Source organism: Aythya fuligula, chromosome 12, assembly GCF_009819795.1.
Source record: "Aythya fuligula isolate bAytFul2 chromosome 12, bAytFul2.pri, whole genome shotgun sequence".
Lineage (NCBI taxonomy): Eukaryota > Metazoa > Chordata > Aves > Anseriformes > Anatidae > Aythya > Aythya fuligula.
In genome coordinates this window covers 20,895,237-20,918,832 of record NC_045570.1, presented here as the reverse complement: position 1 = coordinate 20,918,832, position 23,596 = coordinate 20,895,237, and the positions used below count along the sequence as shown (strand labels likewise).

At 44.7% G+C, this 23,596-nt stretch overlaps 1 long non-coding RNA gene across 1 annotated transcript in view; it reads right to left on the bottom strand.

Annotated features, from left to right (window-relative positions):
• LOC116494026 overlaps positions 1–23,596 on the bottom strand; it is a 329,297-nt gene that overhangs the window by 60,678 nt on the left and 245,023 nt on the right. The window contains exon 3 of the long non-coding RNA XR_004253828.1: positions 17,325–17,438. This is a non-coding gene — a long non-coding RNA (uncharacterized LOC116494026). The remainder of the gene's footprint in view (positions 1–17,324; positions 17,439–23,596) is intronic.

Below are 23,596 nucleotides of genomic sequence, written 5' to 3'. Positions count from 1 at the left end.
TGCTGCTGAGGAGCTCGAGGCAGTCCTTGGCACCCCCAGGGGAACCTTCTGCTCCAGCGGGACAAGTGGAGCTGGGTGTGCTGGGAGACAGACACCAAGGCACTGCAGGCTGCCCGACTCACCACTCGCTCCTGTGGTGAGCGGTCACCTTACTTAGGGCCGTGGCCGCACCGAGGCCTCCCCAGCAGGCACCCGCACCGCCGGGTGGCCGTGGAAGGTCGCGCTGCCTCGTGCCGCTCACTGCAGCCACGCTGCGCCCGGGGGGCTCCCCACAGGCGGCCCTTTCCCCCTGTAGCTTTTCTGGGAGTTCTGCTGATAATATCATTAGGGTTTTCCTTGTGCTGAGAGAGAGGCTGGCAGTTGGATGAGGAGCCTGCAGCCTCTGGATGGATCGATCCTATCGATCCCAGAGGCTCCATGTCATTTCCAGGGGATTTGCTAAAGAAGCTACTTATGTCCCTTTTTCATTTTCACCAACTCATTACCAGCTGCTGCTGCTCCGTGCACTTTAGCTACACCTGCAGGAATGAAACTGTCCACTTCTCTCCCTCTGATTCTGCCGCAGATACCTTTTGCACAATTAAACACCGCCAATCGGATCCAAAGGCTGAAGCCAGGTCACGTCGGCGCACAAGGTTTATTACCCACCTTTCCACCCTCCGCACAGGCACACGTATACGCTCTTTTTTCTTTTTTTAAAGGGCAGCCCAGCACCAGACTAAGCAACTGATCCCTCGGCTTAACTTTTAAATTAAGACCATTGTAAATTTGGGAACTTGAGAAGAGATAGAGAGGACACCCATAATCCTTTGCAAATGTCAAGTGGCTCTCGATATTGGTTACTTTTCAAAGGTAGCTAGGCTACAACGAACTGCAGTAATGAAAAAGCCCTGTCAGGCCCACTCCGTAGGGCTTCAGTCAATATACATAATATTATTGGGCTTTGAAAGGATTAAAGATTGTTTCTTTTGCTTCCTTGTAATATGGTGATCTCCTGTGCTTAAAGCCCCGATCGCCTTCTTGTTGATGGAGGGACGCAGAGCACGCAGAGCCCCCCGGGAGGGCCCAGCCCTGGGCCACATCCTGCACCCCCGGCACAGCGCTTCACGCAGCTCTGGCTCGGTCCGGAGGCTTTCCATCCCACCTCCCGGTTACTTCTGACAAAGGAATTTCACAGCTCTTCCACTCTGAGAGCCTGGAGGGGCATCGAGAATTTTTAAAAATAAAAGTTGAACACCACTTAAAGCCTTCAATTATTAACAAGACATGAGAGCAGACTGGAAAACGGTGAAATATTTGGAAAAATACCATTTTTCTCAACATGCTACTAGAAAGAGTTTGCAGAACTGCATTTTGACTGCAAGAATTCAGTTCCTCACCAACACCCATTAAGTATGTGCAATCTTCATAATTAACACTTACTTGGATCTCCCGGGGCTGTTCTCTGAGTCATCACGGTAGTTTTCTCAGAGGAGGCAGCACAGGATGAGACCCCAAAGAAATGCAAGTACTGATGCTAAGACCTTCTCTCTGGCTTTGTTATTTCTGCAAGGATCATCCCTTCCAAAGGAACATGCCAACCTTGGTTTGGGGCAGGTCTAAGGCAGAGGACCGCACTGCTGAACTACTGTGAGAACTGTTCTTCCACTTCTCACATTGTATTTTCCTGATCTGATATTAAACACACATTATTTCACTGAATATTGTGAATTTTTCTTCTTAAATACCCTGTAAATATTATTTTTTCAGTGTTCTCCCTGACTCTCCATTTTAATGAATACAAATGTACAAGTTGTTGGCAAGCCTCTGCTCTTTGTTCTAGTCAGGAGAAATGAAGAATCTGAGATTCCCATAAAACGGAGAACAGCAGTTGGCACCTTGGACGTCTATCTACAGAGCCTGTCTCTCTGCAGTGCCTCTGCTGTAGAACGAAGTTTCTGCCACTTAATGGCAAAGCTGGGGGTTTCCAATGCCTCGGCAAGGCCTTGCTGGTACATTTTGTTAGATGTGGAATGATCCCTCAGCACTGAAACTTAGCTGAAGTCATTGAACTGTACCTGCGTCTCTGGAAAAGGTGGTTGAACATATTACTGTTTTTCTCTTGCTATTCTTATCATACTACAGTCTTCAACAACTGAGGTGGAGATCAGAATCTGCACGAAGCAGGTGCAGAAGTAGTAACTTAAGCCCAGACCATTGACACATGGCAAGGACAAAGTCTGACTTACTTTGGAAAATGGAATGACAAGATATGTCATATCACTCCATTAGGAGCCACGCAATGCTGAAGTCCTGGCACAGTAAAATGCACAGCAGGATCCTACGCTCGTTGTTCCTGCCTGTGCTTATCCCAGTGGGACTCCACTGGCAGTCTCACACTGAAAATTACCCGGATGAGTAACTTTCCATTTTATAAGAAGATAAGAAAAGGGGAAGAGGAACCAAAGGAAATGTTAGAAGTTTTAACCCAGTGTCTTAAGAACCTAGATCTCAGGAAGATTTTAAAATGAAACCCCAAAGAAAGTGCTTTTGCAGGTTTCAAGCCATTAATCCTAACTACAGCTTCCCCTCTTTAAAGGCTGATCCAATGTCCACTGAATTCAAAGAAAAATTGTATAGCTATGCCAGCAAAAAAAAAAAGCCTTTGATTTCAAAGATTTATTTCAAAAAGAAAAATGTCATATGAAATGCAGCAATAAATAATACCAAGCATTTACAGACTAGGTTACATGTTATTTCAGGTGCTGAAAATGATTTTGCTGAAGCCGGGTGTGATAACCACACTCGTCACTGCCCACCGAATTCACAGCGCTCGAGCCCGGTGCTGCCTGGCCGACGGGACAGAGCTCGGGCCAGCCCCTGCCTGCTGATGGCAGCTCGCTGCAGATGTCTAAGTGAATTATTTCCAGGTGGTTTTGCTTTGTTTAACATTATTCTGCATAGCAAACACAACTAAAGTATGGTATGAACTAAAAGGGCATACAGCCCCTCCTCTGGCTCAGCTGCTTTGTGTTTCAGCTCGCTAGGGCACAGGGCATGAAAGCTGGCACTGCCGGGCACAGACACATCATACAAGCAGATGTGTGGCACTGAGGCACAGAAATACCCACACCACTTGTGCCAGCTGCAGACACAGCAATTTTAGTTAGTTTTGCATGGTTTGGATGATTTCTGAGTTAGCTGACCTAATGCTGGTCATTTGTTTACGGAAATGTAATGACCGTGAATGTCCAAGTCATAATTATCCAAGTTGATAATTCTGCTGTCTCACAAGAATTAAAGTAATCCTTACAAAAATTCAGTTTTGCTTTATTATAATGCATTTTTTTAATAAGTTCTGGATTAAATAATAATAATAATAATAATAATAATAAAAGTTATGAGGATCCAAAACCTGAGACAGCCTGAATTTTTAGACATATACTTTAACCAATTGTTCACGGCTCCATGTGTTCAAACTGGAATAACTGAAATGTTCCAAATTTCTCTTGTGTCTGACGCTTGTGTGGACGGGCACAAAGACGGTGATGACAGAACACTTTAGCAGCTGATACCCTGTATGAGATACCTTAACTTTCCTAACATGTTGTATTTATAAATATCACAGAAAACCCACACAGACTTTAAAGGACCTACAAAACCCTACTGTATGGCTATACTGTAGGAATCTACAAGTAAGAAATCTCATAGGAAATGAGAGGAGAAAGAAGAAAGAAACCCAGGAGAGCAGAAAGAGACCAATCCAAAAACTGGTGACACGGACATTACACGGAGATAAGGGGGAAGTAAGCTAAGGTAAAGTAAGGGCTGAAAAGGTATCTACATATTGACCAGGAGATCTTTTCTCATATAAACTCTTTTTATAGGTATCTCGCTGTAGCTTTTTTCTTCTGTGATCACAGAAATCTCAGACCTGTATGTGCTCCATAACTAGCAATGTAGCAACTCAAGAGTAACCCTGCGTTGCCGGTAGCCCTATCAGTAAGGGGTTCTTAAACATCTTTTAAAAGTACACAAATCTATTTAAGTAAGTGAATAAAAATAAATAATTAAATCAAAAGATTTCAGATTGGATAATAAATTACAGGTTGAACACCTAACAATTGTTCATGTATCATTTTGGGGGTATTTTTTCTTTTCAATGTTACTTTTAATTTGAAATTTCAGGCCAACAGTTGTATTTCATGATAAATCTATACCATTCTGTTAACTGCTTCCTTTAAATAACTGATGGGTTTTCACAATCTAAATTCTGATTTAAAAGATTTGCCTGAAAGAAAATCCCAACCTCAATAAAATGTAATGCAGCTGAAGCTCTTCAAGATCACGGTAAAAAAGCAGCGAGTTTCTGTTAGTTGATATGTTAACAGATTCCTAGCAATCCTGCTGATTGCCAGTAAAATCCTGGATACAGATGCCACTTCACTGTAAGTGAAGATGGAGTTTTAAGTTCCGGAGAAGTATAATCCCATGCACGAGGAGTACTGGGGATGGAGAAGGGAGTTGTACATATAGACCTTCACCAGTGAAAGGTTTCACACTGCAGAAGTCCATGGGATGCTGCAGAATGGTAAAGTCATTCATCACATGTATTTAAAGTTGAATTTGCCGATATTTTATGGTATTGGATTTTATTTCTATTAACATTTTATGCTGAAATTACAGAATGATTCGTGAGTACTGAATTTTTGATTGCTTTTACACTTGCTGGGACACTATTAACGTTGATTTACGTTAATAGCACTGTAAGAAGATATTAACAATGAAATTTCCAAAAGCACTTAGCATCCCATAATTGGAGTTAAATGACAAAAAAAATGAGGGGATAATAAAGTAGAGAGAGAGACAGAATTTTTGACAATACTCCCTCTAAACTGTAATTTTCAAGAAGAATTCATGCAGGACAATTTTATAAAAGAATAAAGTCACCTATCAAGAAAGAGAACACTTTCTTTACTGACTAAGCAACATGAGAGCAAATTGAGATGTAGGTCAAGTTCCACCTCCCTCAGGCGCTGGAGACAAACTGAAGAGTGATACAGATTTTACATCTTCACACCAGATGGGTGCTGACAACGTGAAGTCTGGAGAGTGCTTTTCTGGACTGAAATCTAGGAAACAGCAGTGGGAGGCTGATACAGGAATGACATTAAACAGAGAAGAAATTAGCCAAGTTTTGTCTTTTTAAGGCTGAGAGTATGAAGTTTCCCATGAGAAGGATATAAAGCAAATGCAACACAGGTGAAAACACAGTGGAACAGTGAGCAGCAGCAGAAGGGTTTCCTCATCTCTGAAGCCATGCTGGCATTTGCCTGTTCTCCTCACAGAGCAGCCAGGCCATGAATCCCATCACAGGGTGAGCCACCCCGTGCGGATGGAGCTGAACAGATCTACAGCAGGCTTCACCACTACCAGCGCCAGCCTAGATAAGGCACTGCATGGCAGCTGAAATGAGCTCTTCCAGAGAAAACAGAATGTTAAAGAGCTTTAGCTTTAAATAACTTCTTCCTCACTTGATAGTTCATGCATGAAGGCAGGGACAAAACCTCACAGCACTCTGGAAGAATTTGCTCCGCTACACGCCTGCCTCCTGACGCCCTGGCTGTACCAATCCTGGTAGTCACCGGGCAGCACAATGCTCTTCTGCTGGAATTTCTCAGCATGCTTTGAGAATTGCCTCTTGGTGACTGAGGCATCTGAAGGAGCAGAAACAGGATGAATGTTTTCAATTTCACTGCATAAAATATCTCTTAAAATTAAGTGGTTTCCATGATTCTTCTCAAGCATGGGCTTGTATCAGAACATTCAGTAAACCAATCCAGAAAAATAATAATAAAGTGCTTTAGTAAGACCTGCTGTCTGGCCCAACAAGGTTGTTTTCACATGCACCAGTGCAATGCAGATGACTTTGTCTTTGGCTGAGGGAGCACTGCCCACATGACAGCAAGGAGGTGTTAAAGAGCATCTAACCAGGCAGGAGGTGCAAAACGTAAAACTGGCCAAAAGGGAGAACTCCCACTTCACAGAACGCTTACGGTATTCTTTGATCTCAAATTGGGCTAAAACCAAATTTTTATTTTTTTTAATTTTTATTTTGTAAACAGGATTTCTGAAGATTCTACTTTGATATCATTCACATATTGTTTTTAAATCTCCTCTTTCCATTAAAAAAGCATCAAAGTTGTTAAAAAGTGCTGCAGTGCTCTTCACTGTTTTCAACGCGTGCAGTTAAATTGCTCATTTAGTCATAGAACGTATAGGGCAATGTGACAAATTACATGAAAAGTTGCAACAAAAAGCAAACTTGAAACAAAAATATTAAAATAGACAACACAGAGGAACAAAACACTTGATCTGTTTCAAGTAGGTCTGGAAAAAATGAAGAAAGTGTTTGTATAGATGTGTTTCATCAGCTTTGTTTAAATGACGATTTGTGAGGGGAAGAAGAAAGAAGATACGCCAGCTTTAATAAAGAAAATAGCTACAAAAAAGTTACTCTAGAAGGAGGTTATTTTGCCATTTTACTCTGACCGGGCAGGAAGACTCTGTCAGAGTTTTGCTAAAAAGAGATCATACCAGCATAGTTTTAGGGTCAACTAAAACATGGAAGAAAGCCGTATTAAAAGTCAAATTGCACAGTAACGTAATGAAAAGTCTGCTCTGACCTTAGGAAAATAAACATTTAGCAATAGCAATCTTACCAAAGCGATGACACATTGGGAGTGTGATTCAAAAATGACAAAAGCCAAGGAAATCTGAAATGGGACCAAATTCAGCTCTGTTTGAGAATTACAGACTTACTGATTTTAGGGTCAGTGGGAATGCTGTGATCTTACGGTCTAATGATTTCATCCCAAAATTTAGAAATGAAACTGCTGTTACAGCTTTTTTTTCAGTAACAAATTATAGGTAACAAAAATCGTAAGTCTTAATATAAGGACCTCAGCTGAATCTGTGAGGTGCATTAGTGGGTTGGCTAATTACCCCTTCTCTTATAAACACACAACTTATTTCCTGTCTGAATTTGTCTAGCACCAGGCTACAGCCATTGGTACTTGGAGATGCCAGCTGAGTTAATGAGGTCTTTTGTCTGACTTGGTCAGTAAATGCAAGATTTGTTATTATACAAGAGTAAAAAGATTTCTTGGTTTGAAAGATTAGAAAACATTTTTTTTTTTTACTAGAAAAGCAACTGTTTCATTCGTAGTGTTCTATTTTGGCTAAACCTACCTTCACCCAGTTAAAAACAAAACAAAACAAAAAAAAGACAACCTTCTATCAGCAGGAACTATATTTGCTTGCACAGAAGATCTGTCAGCAGATCAAATGGAGCTGACGTGACACTAAGTTTAATATGCATCCTTATTTATTTAAAATTCCTCTTTACTCGTGCACTTAAAAGGAAGTTTTATGGACTTCTGAAGTAATCATAGTACAATAATAGGTAAAAGTATAAATGCATAGAAACAAACAAACAAAACAACAGATATGATGGCACCGACTGATGCATAAATTAAGAATGGAGTGACAGATAGATAACTTAGATGAATTGTTAAACTGTTGTAAGACTGGGAAAAAAAACAACAGATCAGATCCCTGTACAGTCTCACAGGTCACCAGGCTGTGATCAATACATATCCAAATTAACAGCTAAGTAGACTTTATAAATGGGTAAGTGTTCAGGTAGCTGAATGAGTCTCTGATATTCCAGAGAACTGTCAGGTGACAGTGCCAGGGATACACAGACGGGTGTCAGAGCTTAAAGGAGCCACAAAGAGCTGTGAAAACAGACAATGGCAGGCATTGCCTCTCATTCTCCTGGATGTTTTATGGCCCGTGTCCAACCTGCTCTTGCACCATTTCAGAAATCACCACCTCCAGTGCGACTGGCACAACAGCCTGAGGAATACAAGTCAGAAGTACTGACCCAAGAGAAGAAAAGTGATACTAAAAAACTACTGTTTCTGGAGAGTAGTATCAAGAAAGGTGCATGCTACGTGAAGGAGCTCCTGGGAAAACTACAGAGAACGAGGACGTTCCCGTGTGAGCAAGCGCCTGTTTCTGCCAGGCTGAGCCCTCCCGAAGGCTCAGGGCCTCCCCATGCCGCTGGCGATGGCCTGCAACATCTTGAGTGGGAAGATACAATCTTATTATGGCTCTCCTAGCTTCGCTTTCAGCATCTGCACTGCAGCATACAAAGAAACATTATGAAGAAGAATTTCTCCTTGTGGTCATGGGGGCAGAATTCATAACGTGCCCCAGCCAACCTCCGTGTTCTTGGCTCAGGTAACCGAGTGCTCGTGCCGCCCGCCTGGCTCCCAGGCCCTCGGCCGGTGCCATGCCAGGAGGCCCGTCCTGCGGTGCCTCCTCTAAATTCCTACATCTGTGTGCACCTTCCTCTGCAAACCCGCTTTGGAGGCCCAGAGCTGTAATTAATCCATGTCACAGCAAAGACGTCGTGTCGGTAGAATTTATGACTGGCTCTGAGCTGCTGTGATGAGCAGGGGCACCTCAGCCCCTTGTGATATAAATGCCTCTGCTAATTGGATTGCAGGAGCTAATCAGAAGCTGGAGAGAGAATGAGCAAGATCAGCCTCCCCGCGGCTGGCGCAGGCTGATAAAGCAAGCAGCTGCTCTCGGGAAGGAGGCGCCGAATGGGCTCCTCGCGCCGAGGTCTCTCCTGCGATCGCTATCGCAGAGGTCACCGCGCACGGCCCCGGCGCTGCGGCCTCTGGGCAGCCAGAGGGACACGACCTGTGGCACGGGGGGCGCAGGCCCTGCATGTAAGCCTGGGGAGGCTGCGGGCTGTCAGAGTGGCCCCGCTCGCTGCTCTTGGCAGCTGGCACCACAGGCTCCCCTGAAGCAGGCACCCAGCTTGCGGGGGGTGGCAACCTGAGGGACTCGAGCAGGCACCCGTCAGTGTCCCTGGGGTCTGCACTGCTGGCCACTAAATTAGAGAGTGGCCCTAATACTGCGTACCTGGACACCTTTGGTAGGTGCCTTTCCCTAGAAAAACAGGAAGCCAGAGGGATGGAGATGGAAGAAACACAGGGAAATGCCACGAGAGAAGTAGCTGCCCGCAGGCAGGGGTAGGGCTAGGGTGGGCCGGTGCCACCTGCAACGTGCTCCAATGCTGGGCAGGCCAGAACAGGGGCAGCGGGAGGTGGCTCCGAGGAAGAGGCCAGGGGCCAGGCTGCTCCTGGGACCCGATTGCAGCTCTGAGGGAGCCTCGGGCTCCCCGATCGCTCCTCACTGCCTCCCGGCCAGTCTGCACCCACTCACAGGGACAAGGGGCAGAGCCCCGGCCGGAGGGGTCTGTCCGGACTGGGTACCCGTGCTGGCACACGGCAGCACTCATAGGCTCCTGCTGGAGAACTCGTTTTGCATTCTAATGCTCTTCCATGTTTAAGCACCTTTTCAGTCTTCTCCATGTCCTTCTTATTGCCCTTTATTTTCCTTTCTACCTCCCTTTCTTTCAAACATATGGGTTTGAAAGCAAATTCTGAAAGTGATGACTAGAGACAGCAATCCCTCCTCACATAAATACTTTTCCATCTTTTTAAATCTTACGGGAGACACAACAGAAAATAACCCTTGTATTTATGCAAATTCAAAAGTGGCGTGTGATGATGGAAACAAAACAGTGCTGGACCGCAGCCAAGGCATGGCACTGGCGGGGCCTCTCAGCTGCTCGCCTCCTGATTCTTCGGAGGAAGCAGCTGTAGAGAAATGAAAATACAGAAGCCCCCACGCCCGCCCGCCCGCGCACGCATTCCAGCACCCGTCACCTCGGAGGCGGCAGGACACGGGCTCCGGACCCAGCTCTGCCGGCAGCCGCTGCCCGAAACACCCTGTCGTCCCCCACAAGCCTCCCTGTCCCGCGTTCCTGATTCCCCTTTCAGGAATTTACAAACATTTTCCGCAGATCAATATCTGTATTGATTATTCATTGTGAGCGAGTCGTGTGTCTTTGGTGATCCAACCTGGCAGAGTGAGCAGCCAAAGGCTGCTGCAGTTACACATAAAAAAAATCCACAGAAGACGAGAGGGACCCAGATCTTTCTGGGCTTACCGCTGCCAGCAACGGAGACGGATGGAGAGGAAGGAAGAAAGAAAATGGGGAAGGCATAAAGAAGAATGAAGAATCAAGGGAGCTGAGGAGAGAAAGCAAGAGCAGAAAAAACAAAGTCACCACTGGAAAACTGGTGCCGGGGCATGCTGGCAGCCTGGAGAAATTCCCAGCCTTGTGCTTGCCGTTAACGCACGCAGATGCGGTGGACTTATTGCTCTGGGAGCGAAAAGTGACTCACAGTTTTGGTATCTGCTACGTAAGAGCATTGGGGGGATTCCTTGGCTGGCTGACAGAAGAGGAAGAAAGCAGCAGCAGTGAGGTAAAACACGATTCCTTCCTCCTGCCTTCCTGGGAATGCGTCTCGTCCGGGCTGGCTGGAGCAGCTCCCTGCTCTCTTATGATATGCAAAAGGAGAATAATTAAAAGCGCCAGCATCACTTGCAAAGTGAGTAAACACAAAGCCTTTCAAAACATGCTCTTCAGCTAATGAGAAGCTGTAATTTCTTATACTTAAAGGCAAAAAAGACACTGATGAGACTCAGTGGAGTGTGTGTGCATGCGCGCCTGCGTGTGTGTGCATGTGTTTGTAGATATGAGAGAATCAGTTAATTGTTGATGATGTTTAGAAAAGGGATTATGAGAAAAGACACTGAAATGATGACAGGAAACATCTTGGATCAGAGCCAAAGAAATAAAATAATCAAGGACAATCAAGCCTGCAGCTCCGGAGAAAGCGCCGACTGTTCTGCCGGGGACTTGGAAGGAATTTCCCCGTGCTGCTGAGCTGCAGCTGGAATACGTGCTTGGCACCAGGAGGGAGAACTGCAAGAAGCAGTTTGCTTAGAGCATGAAACAACAGAAGACAGAACTATGGAGCTGTGCTATAATTCAGAGGTTAAACAGCTTTGTCTGCTTATTTGTCGGATGGAGACTCATTTTTACCAACATCTGATGTGGTCTCTGAAAATGCAACTTCCGAAATCCTCTGAATGCAAGCAGAAGCTGATGATTCTCCATATGCCTCTCCAGAACTGCTGTGACATTACAAAAACAAAGAAAAGGGAGCTCGAGGAATTAAGTTCTCCTGTGGCTGCAGGATCTGCTGGACCTGATCATGTGAAATGACTCTGGAATCAATTCCCTCCTTATTTCTGGAAATTGGGAACCCCTTACTCCAGGTGGGGGATTGCACCTCCCTGCCTCCAAGCGCCCAGGAAAAGTGACAATTATCTGGAATAACGGGAGCAAGCTTTCCTTCCCACCTTGGCATCTGACTGCTGTCCTAAACGAATGGATTTTAATAAATGTTTGTTTTCTCTTGGGATGAGGTTGGGTGGGGAGAGAGGATAGAGGGAATTTTAAACCTCCTTGTGACTGTTATGTTGTAAGTGAGCTACAATAATGCCATCTCTTTGTTTTGGATGTTAAACTCCGTCTTGCTTCATTATTGCTGAATTTTGGCACATTAAATTCTGGGCTTCTCCAGCTGCAGAAACACATGGTCTATTAAAGTGGGATTCTGTGGGGACACGGAGGCAGAGAAATGAGCCAATCATACATGACTTTTCCACATTTCATATTTTTCAGCATTTGCAGGAAGCTTTTCGGATGGTATGTACGTGTGTGTGCACCAGGGAGGGCGGGAGGGGAGGAGAGGGGAGAGGGTGTGCAAGAGGGGGAGAGCGCATGGCAGCAGCAGACACAAGGTTTGGGTATTCATGCAATCGCTGCAGAGCGCGGTCGGTGCTGCCAGGCAGCCACCCCTTCCCGGCGCCGTGCTCTGCGCAGACCTGATCTGAATGCTAAATGCAGAAGACTAGATTAGCATACTAACCAAGTCATGTCAACCCCAGGCAATCAGCAAATGGCCATCTCCTCTCTACCGCCAGTGCGGCAGAGCCTGCCAGAGCTTTAACCGTGTCCTTTGTCAGATCGCGGTCTATGTTTGCATTCAGCTTTTATTTTCCAATCAGACCCTCTAAATTCATTAACGAGAATGAAAGGTAGAGATGCAAAAACCTGTAATGAAAACAAATGATCTATTTAAACGGTGTTCAGGCTGAAAGGAGGGGTCTTGCAGTGCTGAGATCAGAAGAGAAGAAAATCCTGCAGCCTGGAAAATGCCCAGACACATGCAGTGTCCTTTCCAGTGCCAGGGCTCCAATGAGACAGTTGCTACAATGCTGGTAGTCTGTGTACGGATGTTGTAGCTTTATCTTTACAGAGACTCGAAAAAAAATGCCAGCAACTGGCCAAAAAGAGAAATCTTAACAATTCCTGCTCTGGCCACTCTTAATGTCATAATTACTACTACTGCTGTTTTACTAACTTTAATTAGAAAAAAGCTTCGGTGCCTGTAAACATAAACTTTTAAAATCGTTTAAATCACTCAGATCATTCCTCCCGTTTTGAAAATGTTGTGAGCCGGGGCAGCCCTGCCCCAGGGCTCAGGGCAGGGCACAGCAGCCTGGCAGCACTGCGGGGTGCAGGCCGGGCACCCGCCTGTTCAAGTGCCTTTGTCTGGAGGGTTATTTTTTTAAAAACTGCTTTACAGATGTTAAACTGTCAATGGTTGCACAGAATAAAAAGATTTAATCCAGGCATGGCCTTTTTATCAGAATCTATCAAATAAGGGAAATTTTGAAATAATCTCTATTGCATGATTTATTTTTAATGGTGTGTGGGTGCTTTAAATATCACAGAGGCATATGTCAACAGGATTTTTATGTGAATATGAATGTGGGAAGGAGGAGTATGTGATCAGCCCCAAAGCTCCTCAGGTAGTTTGAGTGTCCATAAGTTTGAGGCTTGTTTCTCTCTAACTCTAGAGGATTGGAAATAGGGACACAGAATGCACAGCCCAGGGACACTCTCCCTGTTGCTCACATCTAATGGCATGAACCTGAATACAGCATCACTGAAAATGTGCCAATGTCACAAGAACTGTCTGGGCTCTAAAGACCTGGGTAATATATACTTTTGGGAAGCAGGAATGTTAGCAGAGATAAAGGAGAATGTATTTCAGATCCCTTTTTTCCCATATTCTTAGTGCAGACTGGATGATATGTGCAAAGCCTCTTACGTTGTGTGTGTCTAATGAGGTATCTCCACTAATTTCAGTGGAGTCATGCTGATTTACACCAGTCAAGAGCCCACAGCTTAAATGTTTTGAAGACAGACAAATTAAAGATTCTATCTGTTGGAGAAATTGGAAGAAAACCTCTCATTACCTGCCATATGCCTGTATCTTCCACTAAGGAAAACAACAAGAGAATCAGCTAATGTTTAAGGAAACCTGTCTAATTTTATACATGTTAAGGACATGATCTTACTCAATATAATTTCATCTGCCTTGACAATTAGACAAACACACTGAAATCATTAAAAATCTTCAAAAATTATCCTTGACTACAACAAATCCTTGTAATCAATCTTTTAATTGCAAACACTGCAAAAAGTGATGAAATGTTTGCTGCTTGTTATGAGTCCTACGAACTACTGCTGTACTGCTTATGATGTGGGAACTAGAGAGTTTTGGAGCCACTAGAATAAAATCCTATTTGCCCAGAAGCTTCTGAGCCTCTGTGTCAGTTCAAAAAAAAAAAAAAAAAAAAGTGTTTTGGGAAATCATATGAGAACTCCGTCATATGTGCCAGCACATCACTCAGATGATGAGCTACAAGTATGTTCCCATTCTATTTTCAGTACTGAAATAAAATATAGGAAAGTTACTAAGAGCATGTTATAGTCTTATGCCAGAAGATCAAGACAAACTGAAGAACAAACCTGGAAAAATATTAGCAAATAGAAAGGATATGGCTTTGGGGAGCAATATCTTATTTGGGATGTTCATCACTAATTCTGGATGTTTCTTACCTCCCCAAAGAACAGAAGAAACTTTAGGCAGTACCTGCCGACTGTGGAAACAAACACGGATTTTCCACAACCTTTTACTCGCTGTCAGTAAAACCTGCAATTCAGAGCATGTGCTTCACTGCCTGATTGCAAAATAAAACTGTCTCACTCAAAGAGAAAGCTGCAGCGCAAATGTTGTCTGCCCTCTGATATGGAAGCATGAATTTCTCTGGATGTAGCAGTTGCCATGGTCACAAAGCAAACCAGCCCCGCCGAGGTGAATCAAACTCCCAAGTACCACCTTTCCTTCGGCAGGCGGGGGGATGCTATGTGCACTGTGATTTTCCCTGGATGCTTCCACAACAAGCACTCTAAGTGCAATGGGAGTGATGTCACGGCAGCAATATGGTGTGTTTTAGTGCAGGATCTGATAGGAACTGCAGCGGGCCGAGGTCGTGCCCTGGAAAACAGAATATTCCAATCAAGCTTTTCTGCTGCGCAGGGAATCTTTGAAAGCAGGACCTGATCCTGCTTGTGTGCTGGAACAGGAGGTGATACAGAAGGGTGCAGCCCATCGGTGTCAGAAACCATGAGCATTACTAACAAATGTCCCTTTGTATGCTGAAATACTGCAGCGGCCCTACTTTCTCCACTTTCTTAGCACCTACTGACGAACAAGTACCCAATAAACAGGTAATTACAATAATCTAATGTAATAAAATCGGTGACAAATACAGCAGCAATATGAACGATGGTATTTTTCTCACCACTCTAGGTAGAAATCAAAGCATTCAGTTTAAAGACCAAGTGTGTCTTAGATCCAAAGGAAATATGAGAACAACATGCACAAGTTCCTTTTTGCAAGTGAAGGTAACAGAGCCTTGTTCTACTCAGATATGGCTTGGTCTTCACAGAACTAAAATTACTGATTTTCTTTTCTGAAGATGGTTAGGAATTCAGGCCTCCTCTTGAGGCAATTGAGTCTTAAAATATCCTACCCTTTGGCAAAATAAAATTGCACTTGCTTGTACCGATACTACAATTTTTAAATGTTAAACTTCAGCTAAATGAAAGCCAATTTCCACCTGGACAATTAGAAGTACTTTTTTTCTCTTAAGGCTTTCTCTTTGCCTAACTTCAGCCTAACTGGTAAGTGTTAGTGTAGCTCAGAAATAATTCTTAGTAAAATAAATTTGTAATACTGAATTGTTATCATCCTGACAGACTGCAGTTTTGCTCAAACTGAAACCTCATCTGAGGAAAAGCACTTCTCGAAAATGGAAGTTTCTAAAAATTAAGAAAAAGCTAAACAATAGTGGATACGATGAAAATGGATATGCACCCTGATTTCCAGCAACTATACAACTTCTACACATTTGTCCTACAACTAAATTAGACATAATATTGTGATTGCCAGTAACAACATGGACACAGCTACCTGCTTGCTTAACACTGTTTGTGCATACCCACGTACTATAGATTAAACACTCTTCTGACTTACTTCCACTTGCAGTGAAGTACTTCCCTACTAATCCTTTACGGCTGGCTTGTTTTTCACCATATGTATTTACAGATGTTGCTTCCACAGAATCAAACACTGCAGTTTAACTGAGATGCCCAAACTAACCATCCACAAAGTTATCTAGTATGTTCTAGTATGTTCTAGCATTGTATTTACAATACGACAAAATTAGTCAAGACATAATAGTGTGAAAAAGGCACAAAAAAACACACACTGTAATCTTCCTGAAATGTTTCAAAATTTCTCCCTTTCAGCCTCTTTTTATCTTTCTCTTCCATCTCTTACCTTCTGCCTGCTTTTCTGTTCTTTCTCTGATTCATCTTTCTTTCTCTCTCATTCCCAGATCAAAGTCAAGAATATTAGTTCAAGCTTGGGGAAGGTGGATTTTCAGTGTTAACATTCCTCACTCAGGTCTTCGGATTCAGTTTACAACATTTGAAGACCACCATACACCACACACAAAGGATACAAACGCCTGAAAAGTTTCCTCTCTAAACAGGACAAAGTAGACGCTTTCCTTGGGATCTTCTCAGATTTTAAGAATGCAAAGAGAATGAATGTCTTTGCACATCGCAGAACTTCCCAAGGTTTCCATTTAATTTATAAGCCTGATGATTCTCAAGAAATTGAAGTGTGCACTTAGGTTGTAAACAAAATACTTCAGATAGAAACATATGAAGAAAGCAAGAGAGAAATCTTCCTCAAGGGTTTAAAAAAAAAAAAAAAAAAAAAAAAGCAAAAAACAAGTAAATAAGGAAAGAATCTAAATCCAAACTTACACCTTCCATTTTTTAATCTAGATAGAGGATACTGATAAGTGTTTCACGAAACCAACCATTAATATCGCTATTGCTATCAGTATTACACAAAGATAGTTTGATACTACAGAGTATCCCAGATTTTATGAATGACTCTCTGACTCAAGATATACAGATAAATTAAAAACAGGTACTTTACAGTGACTCAGTGAATTCTAGCTACACAAAAAAATAATTTTGAATGAAATTATTACATTTGGACAATAGGTACTTTTTCAATGCCAAATCTAATGGAGAAGGTCGAGAGACTCATCAAGACTAGTCAGAAGCGAAGGTTGCTTTTTCACCATGTTTTTGTTTTTTTTTTTTGCCAGCACATCATTTACCATAATTTTGGAAAACTGGATACTTAAGACTTGAAACAGACCGTCTGAATATGATTTATTTTCAACAATTCACAAGCAATATGAAACAGGCCAGAAGTCTTATTTTCCTCATTTTTCCTTATGACTGTTTGATTATGGCAGAAATTCAAGGGACGGCTTTCTTGCTAAGAAGATTAAGCCAAGGATACTAATCATTTGGCCTGTTCTTTAATGATAGAAACTAACAGTTATGACCAAGATAAATAATTAAATAGAGTAGTCCCTATGGTTACTCACAAGCCCCCATAGAGCTATAACTTGACGAGGTATCAGCTTGAAGACATCCAGAAAAAAAAACAAACAATGTGCTATGGATGGTCTTGTTCCAAAAACACCTTTTCATTCATCTTACAACATGGAAAATAAGAGGATGTAAAATTACCATCCAACAAATCGGGTGCAAAGAAACACTTCAAGCACATAGCATTTATAAAAAAACAAAAAACAAACAAAACCCACAACATACAGCCATTAGAAGAAAGAGCAAGCAAATATCGCTGCTCACCAGAATGGCAGAGGATAAATGACACAAAGAACTCTAAAATCTCTGTTTGAGAACCACATGGTTGTATTACATGTAATCACATCTCTTTTAATCCATGTTATTTATATTACACATCCCAGGAGGGCTACCAACACAAAAATCACTTCTCCAAGGCTTAAGAAAATTAGGTCATAGAAGATCTTCCTACCTCAGTATGGAAATGTGAAGATAATGGAGCAAGATCCAGCACCAGCGAGTGGAGATGGAGTGATGGTTCCTATTCAGACTGGAAAAAGCTGGTACAAACTCTCCAGATCAGCGCCTGCAGAGGAAAGAATATGAAGTGCATAAGGAATACTGAAGACTTTGGAATAACACACCAAAATAACCACAAGTTTGTTCATAGCATAGAGTAAATAATATATTTTATTTGTGTTGGCTCAAATTCAGTCAACAGTCCTTATTGTTCTACCTCTCCTGTGACTGCAGGTTGACCGACAGCACATTTATACGACCGGTACATTTTGCAACAGGGAGCTGCACTTTCCCATTCACTTTTCAGTGCTCTTCCCAGCTGCCTGGCTTAATATACGAAGAATTGCATCAGCTACACATATGTGGCTTTGCCAATGGAAAACCTACAGGTTTACCTGTACCAAGGCCTTTCTCTGACTTGTCTGTCAGCAAAGAGAGAAGTTCTTTGGTCTCATTTTTCTGTTTTAACCACTACAGCTCAGCACTGCTAACAAGCAGAGGAGTAGGTGCAAAAGGAATGAAAACAAATATGATTAAGAGTTAGGAGAAACAGCTGGATTCAGGACAAGCCTTCAGCTTCCCAAAGAAAGCATGACTTCCAGTGCAGAGTTCAGGCAGCTGGAGGGATCACTGCACAGAAGGTGGGACGTGCTGGAGCAGCCATGGCAGGAGACCGCAGGGAGGGGACCTCTTCCATTTCCCTGGTGTTCTTGCTGCACTCACACCTCTGCAGTTGCTGTGAAATTACGAATGGGACTTTCAGACATCTTGTTTCCCTCTTCTCAATTTTTTGCTCTTCTGTCTACCTAACCATACATTTGAATGCATTTTACCATTTGCTTTCTTTCAGAGTCTTGTTTAACCACTTGGACAGCAGGGGGAAAAAGCATGCAGGACTCTAGCATGGGGTTGAGACAGAAAGCCAAGCCAGCTGATATCATTACGGGATCGGTCTGCAGCAGAGATTGCAACCTGCAAACCGAGGGCAGGGGTGTGCTGATGGTGCTGCCTCTGTCTCACCCTGGCTGACAGTGAGTGGTGCACAGCGGCACAACCATGGGGCACGGACGTGTCCGAGGCACTGCAAGTGAAAAGCTGCGACGGCTCTGATTCAAGGCTTAGGCTAAGCATAAACAACAGAAGAAGGAAGCTTTCTGAAATAAAAGATACCTTCAGAAAAATGGAAGTTGTTTCCAAACAATGAAAATGGAAAAGGGCATAAATCTAACAAGTGAAACCAAGTAAAACCATGATAAGGCAGAGCCAAAACAGATCCCGAAGAACAATTGTTAGAGTTATGAGAGCTAATAAAAACTTTACAAACACAAAAGCAGGAAGCCTGTCAGTCACCCAGAACAGCTGATAGATGATCAAGGCGTAAAGGGAGGAATTAAGAAAGATAAGGGTACAGCAGCAAAATTAAATTAATTCTTTGCACTGATGCTTGCTATGGAGGAGGTCAGGAAGGTTCATATACCAGAGTAACAAATCACCAGAAGCAGACAGGACTTCCTCAGGAGTTTTATAAGAGCTCAAATGTGAAATTGCAGAACTTTCTTCCCTTCTTTCCTTGACCTTCCTTCCTTCCTTCCTGAGAATTGGAAGGTGACAAATCCTTAAAATGAACTTTGGGAGTGAGCATGGGAATTATAGACCAGAAAGTCAAATTTTGAGAACAAGCAAAATGATACAAAACAGTAAGACAGATCTGAATGAGCAGCCACGAGTGGACACGGTGTTGTGGGAGGAGTCACAAGCCCAAGGGAAGCTCCGTCTGTATAAATCCAAGCTGTCCGACAGAGGCAACAGCCCCGCTAATACGGGTGATTGGGTCTCATACAGCGGGATCAGATTTTCTCAAAGCTTCGCTAGGACATCCCTCACTAAAGATTCTTAAGGAAACTAAACTGTCACGGAGCACAAGGGATTAATCTTGCGGTGAATTCCTGATGAAAAGATAGGGGAAAGAGGGTACAAACAAAATGTTGGCAAGGGAGGGGAGCAGAAGATTCTGCACTGCTCCAGCATACTCATAAATAACCCAGAGAGAGCAGATAGCGAAGTGGCACAGAGATAACGCTGTTAACACACACAGTTTTTCAGGAAAGTCAAAACTATCAGCAAAGAGTTCCTGAAAACACTCACAGAAATCAGCGACGGGGTGATAAAATGCAAGTGCACAGCCCTGGCTAAAGAGAAAACTGGTTTTAACTAACAGGGAAAGCTTTACTTGCTGTAGTAAAGGGCTTGACTTGGGAAAAGATACTGGCAGCATGCGGGCTAGCGGGAGAGGAAAGGTTAAGTTCCAAGTCTGCATATCATTTTTTTGCTCGTAGAATAGCATCCTCCATCCTCAGGGAATCCTTAGAGGAAGAGCAGAGAAACAGAAAGCTCAGGCTTCTCATTTTGGCCATATAACAGGATTAATTACTTGGACTTTGGCAGATACTTTGAGGATAGATTCCCCCAGCCTCGGCAGTGGTACTGGAGATGAGACAACAGTCCTATTGCTGCTACCAGATTAGTTACAGGAGAATACATTACTCTGTCCTCTGACAGATTAGATGAAAGAAATATTTCTTTTCCTGAAGGCTCTGCCACACATGGGAAAACCCCCCCTCACTTTTGGCAGAAGGGGGAGCAAACACCTCCCCCCTTTGGGAATTGCCCTCCAAACTGGCTCTTCCTCCAAGCTGAGGAAATCCTTTTTGCAGGGCTGGGCTGGGCTGGGTGGGGGTCCTGAGGTTGCTCTGAGCGGAACAGCACCAGAGGACAGCGCTCAGCTCAGGGGCTGGGGGCTCGCTGTTCCTGCCCCTGGCTTGGCAGGAGGCACACGGCTGCAGCGGCTTCCATGGCCCACTGGTGATACCGGGGGTCCCCCACTTTTGGGGAGACGGGGGGAAAGGGGGCAAGAGTGGGGAAGAGTTCTGGCCCCATGCACACAGCTGCCTTTTGCAGGAGGGCTGTGGTGGGCGCAGGGCTCTTCCCTACGCGTGGACTTGCCCGCTCCTCTCCTGGGGCTCAGGATGAACGCAGCAGCCCCTTCTGCCGGGCTGCGACCGAGCCCTAGCCCTGTTCATCAGCCGCCGCTGCGGTTTTACAGCAGAGCAGCCCCCGTACAGCACGCACGGAGCAGCTAACAATGCAGGCGCTGAATTAACCCGGAGGCCTCCTCGCCGGCACGGGAACAAAGCGCGTGGCGAGGGCCGCGGGCGGCGGGGAGCGGGCGGTGGTTGCTGGGCACCCTGCCCGCCGCGGGGAGCAATGCGGGCAGCGTCCTCCGGCCTTTGTGCCGGCCGCCGGGCACGGTGCTGAAAGGCGCCTGCACGCGCTTTGTCTCGCCGCGTGCCCACATACTGGGGCCGCTTGTTTTCATCTGATGGCAATTAGCACCATGCTAAATGCCGCGTGCCCCGCGCTAATTCGGGAGGATGGGCACGTCACACCCTGCCAAGAATTACAACCAGCCGCGGATGAGAGCGGGGCATGCCTGCTCTTTCATTAAGCTTTTGTTTCACAAGAGAGGGCTCGAGGACTCTCCTTTTTTGCCAGCAGTACCAGTGGAGGCGCTGGAGCGTGCGGAGGCCGTGCGGCTTGGCCTCCAGGCCGTGCGTGCACGTGAAAGCGCAGCACGCGGGTGGATCGTTACCGCTCCCTGGCCTGCGGTGCCTTCCTGGCAAATTAAGAAAACTCTGCCATCTCCAAGATGCTGAAAATCCTGAGATGCATCTGTGCTACACACGGGTGTGCAGAGCTCAGTGCATGCTGTAAGGCCAGAGGAGGGACCGCTGTCCCCCTGCCTGCACCCCGAGCACAGAGCCAGGACTCGGCGTGCAGCTGCGCGACGCCCCGCGCCCTGTCCCTGTAAATATTTGCAGGGCAGGGGGCTGCCCGGATTGCACTTGGCTGATGGTGTGTATCATTGCTTTCAAAACCTGAGATGGAAATGAAGCAAAAATCAGTAGTTTCCCTAAAGAAACAGAGCCAGAAGCTGATGGGCCTTGCTTTCCAGCGGCCAGCCTTCCAGGGGGCACCGGCACCTGCACCTCCCCGGCTGCCACGAGAGCCTGCTCCTGGCCTGCTGCCTTCAGCCACCATTCAAACACTGCTTCCCGGATCAGCATTAGGAGCTGTGGAAGCCCTGAGTAGGGACAAACTGCCGTCCACAGATCTTGGATATTAAGCCAGTGACATTCCCAACATTTTTGGGTGGTGATTCCCACGTTCTTGGTGATGGTCAACATCTGCCATAAATGCAGCACTCTGGCTTTCAAAGAACACTTAGCTCTCCTAAAACTGGCCTGTTTTCAATATCCAGATCATTGTAACCTGTATGCGCAGACCATTGCAAAACCTCCCGAATTCAAACAAATTACATGGAGGATGTTGTGAATTACTGAATTTGTCAGATTAACAGTACAAGAGCAAACAGTTCAAAAAAGACAATGCCTTAATGCAATTTAATGTATTTTCTTAATTGTAGCTTGATTATTATGCTAATTTGTAATGAATTATGAACTGTATTAGAAATAATTGGTAAAACAACAATAATACTTAGTAAGCCTAGAAAGTTGTACTGCTTTTGTTTTTTCTTTAACACTTCATCACTTATGTGGATAGTCATATACTTGGCTGGACCCCTGTCCTCATGTAGCAGACACACAAACATCGAAATACCAACAAGTCTTCCTTCACTCAGCAGATGAAGTCATTTTATTGAGCTCTGGGGTTACTTTCTGAGGAGCTACAGAAGGTGTGCAGATCCTCCACATCCCCTGCGAGCCGTTCCTGCAGGCAGCTGCACGTGCGTGTGCTGCTCTGCTGCCTGCTGTCCTCTCACACCACGCCCCACGGAGGAATCGGGCTCGCCCCATTCTTTGCTCTGGGACAACGCTCTGATGGCATGAGGAGAAGATGGGCCAACAGACAGTGACGGAAGGGAAAGAGATGCTGTCGACACCTCAGGGGGTAAAGGCACCAGTACGGCATTCCAACGGGACATCTAATTATTACAAGGCTGAGGAAGTTGGGGTTATTTGGCCTGGAGAAGAAAAGGCTCCAGGGAGACCTTACTGCATCTTTCCAACAGCTAAAGGGTGCCGACAGCAGAGATGGGCTGGGGCTCTAGCGTGGAATGCAGCAACAGGACAAGGCGTAATGGTACATTAGTTGTTTTAAACTAAAAAAGGGTGGGTTTAGCTTAAATGTAGGGCAGAAATTCTTCATGATGAAGGTGGTGAGGCCCTGGCCCAGGCTGCCCAGAGAAGCCGGGGATGTCCCAACCCTGGCAGTGCCCAAGGCCAGGCTGGATGGGGCTTTGGGTAACCTGGGCTGGAGCAGGGGTCCCTGCCCATGGCAGGGGGTGGCACTGGGGGGCTTCAAGGTCCCTGCCAACCCAAAGCAATCTGTGGCTCTATCATTTTTAATCCTAGTTTTTATCCCTTACTGTGTATAACTAATGAGGTCTGACCTAGAGAGGGTGGGTTGGGCGTGCATTTGACTCCAAGAGCTGGGCATTTGATCTGTAATTGTTTTTCAATGATTGTATCTTTTTCTGTGTTATTGCTTTACATGACTAGGTTTTGTACAATATTGAAAATCAATAAAAATGCATGAAAAAATGTTTTTTCTCCCCCTTAAAAGTTAAATGATCTTGTTAGGATTCTGGCACTGCTATTTTAAATCAGTTAGCCTGCATCTTCTTTCCCAGGCTCCAGGACAGCAGTGGATTACCTGCACTCATCCCAGCTGCAGAGCCCGCGCTGCAGTTTGTTTGAGGATGACCAGAGGGTGCTATGAGATGAGCCCACGTCCCCAGCCCAACGGAGCACAGAGCTGCACGCTTACAGCCTCGTCTGCTTCCAGCAAGCCCAAGGTAACACTGCCCATGTTACCAGCAACGCTTCGGTCTGTAACGATGAACGCAGACCAAGGAGAAAAAGTGAGTTTCCTAAGTTACAGGAGAAGTCAGTGCTCCTTGCCAGTTTAATGCAGTTCACGTTGGCCAGACTTCCTTCTGCACAGTTTATCAGTACCAGAGAAAGCAGGCAGTCTTACAAACAAGTGTCACCAAAATTGCTTCTTGTTTCCTTAGTTATACAACAAACCCAAGTAGAATAAAAGTGGAGGAAAAATAAAAAACAAAACAAATAAAAAAAAAACACCACTATTTACCTCCAAATCCAGATTAGGATTGGGATATTGATGCTACACGAGGTAATGAGC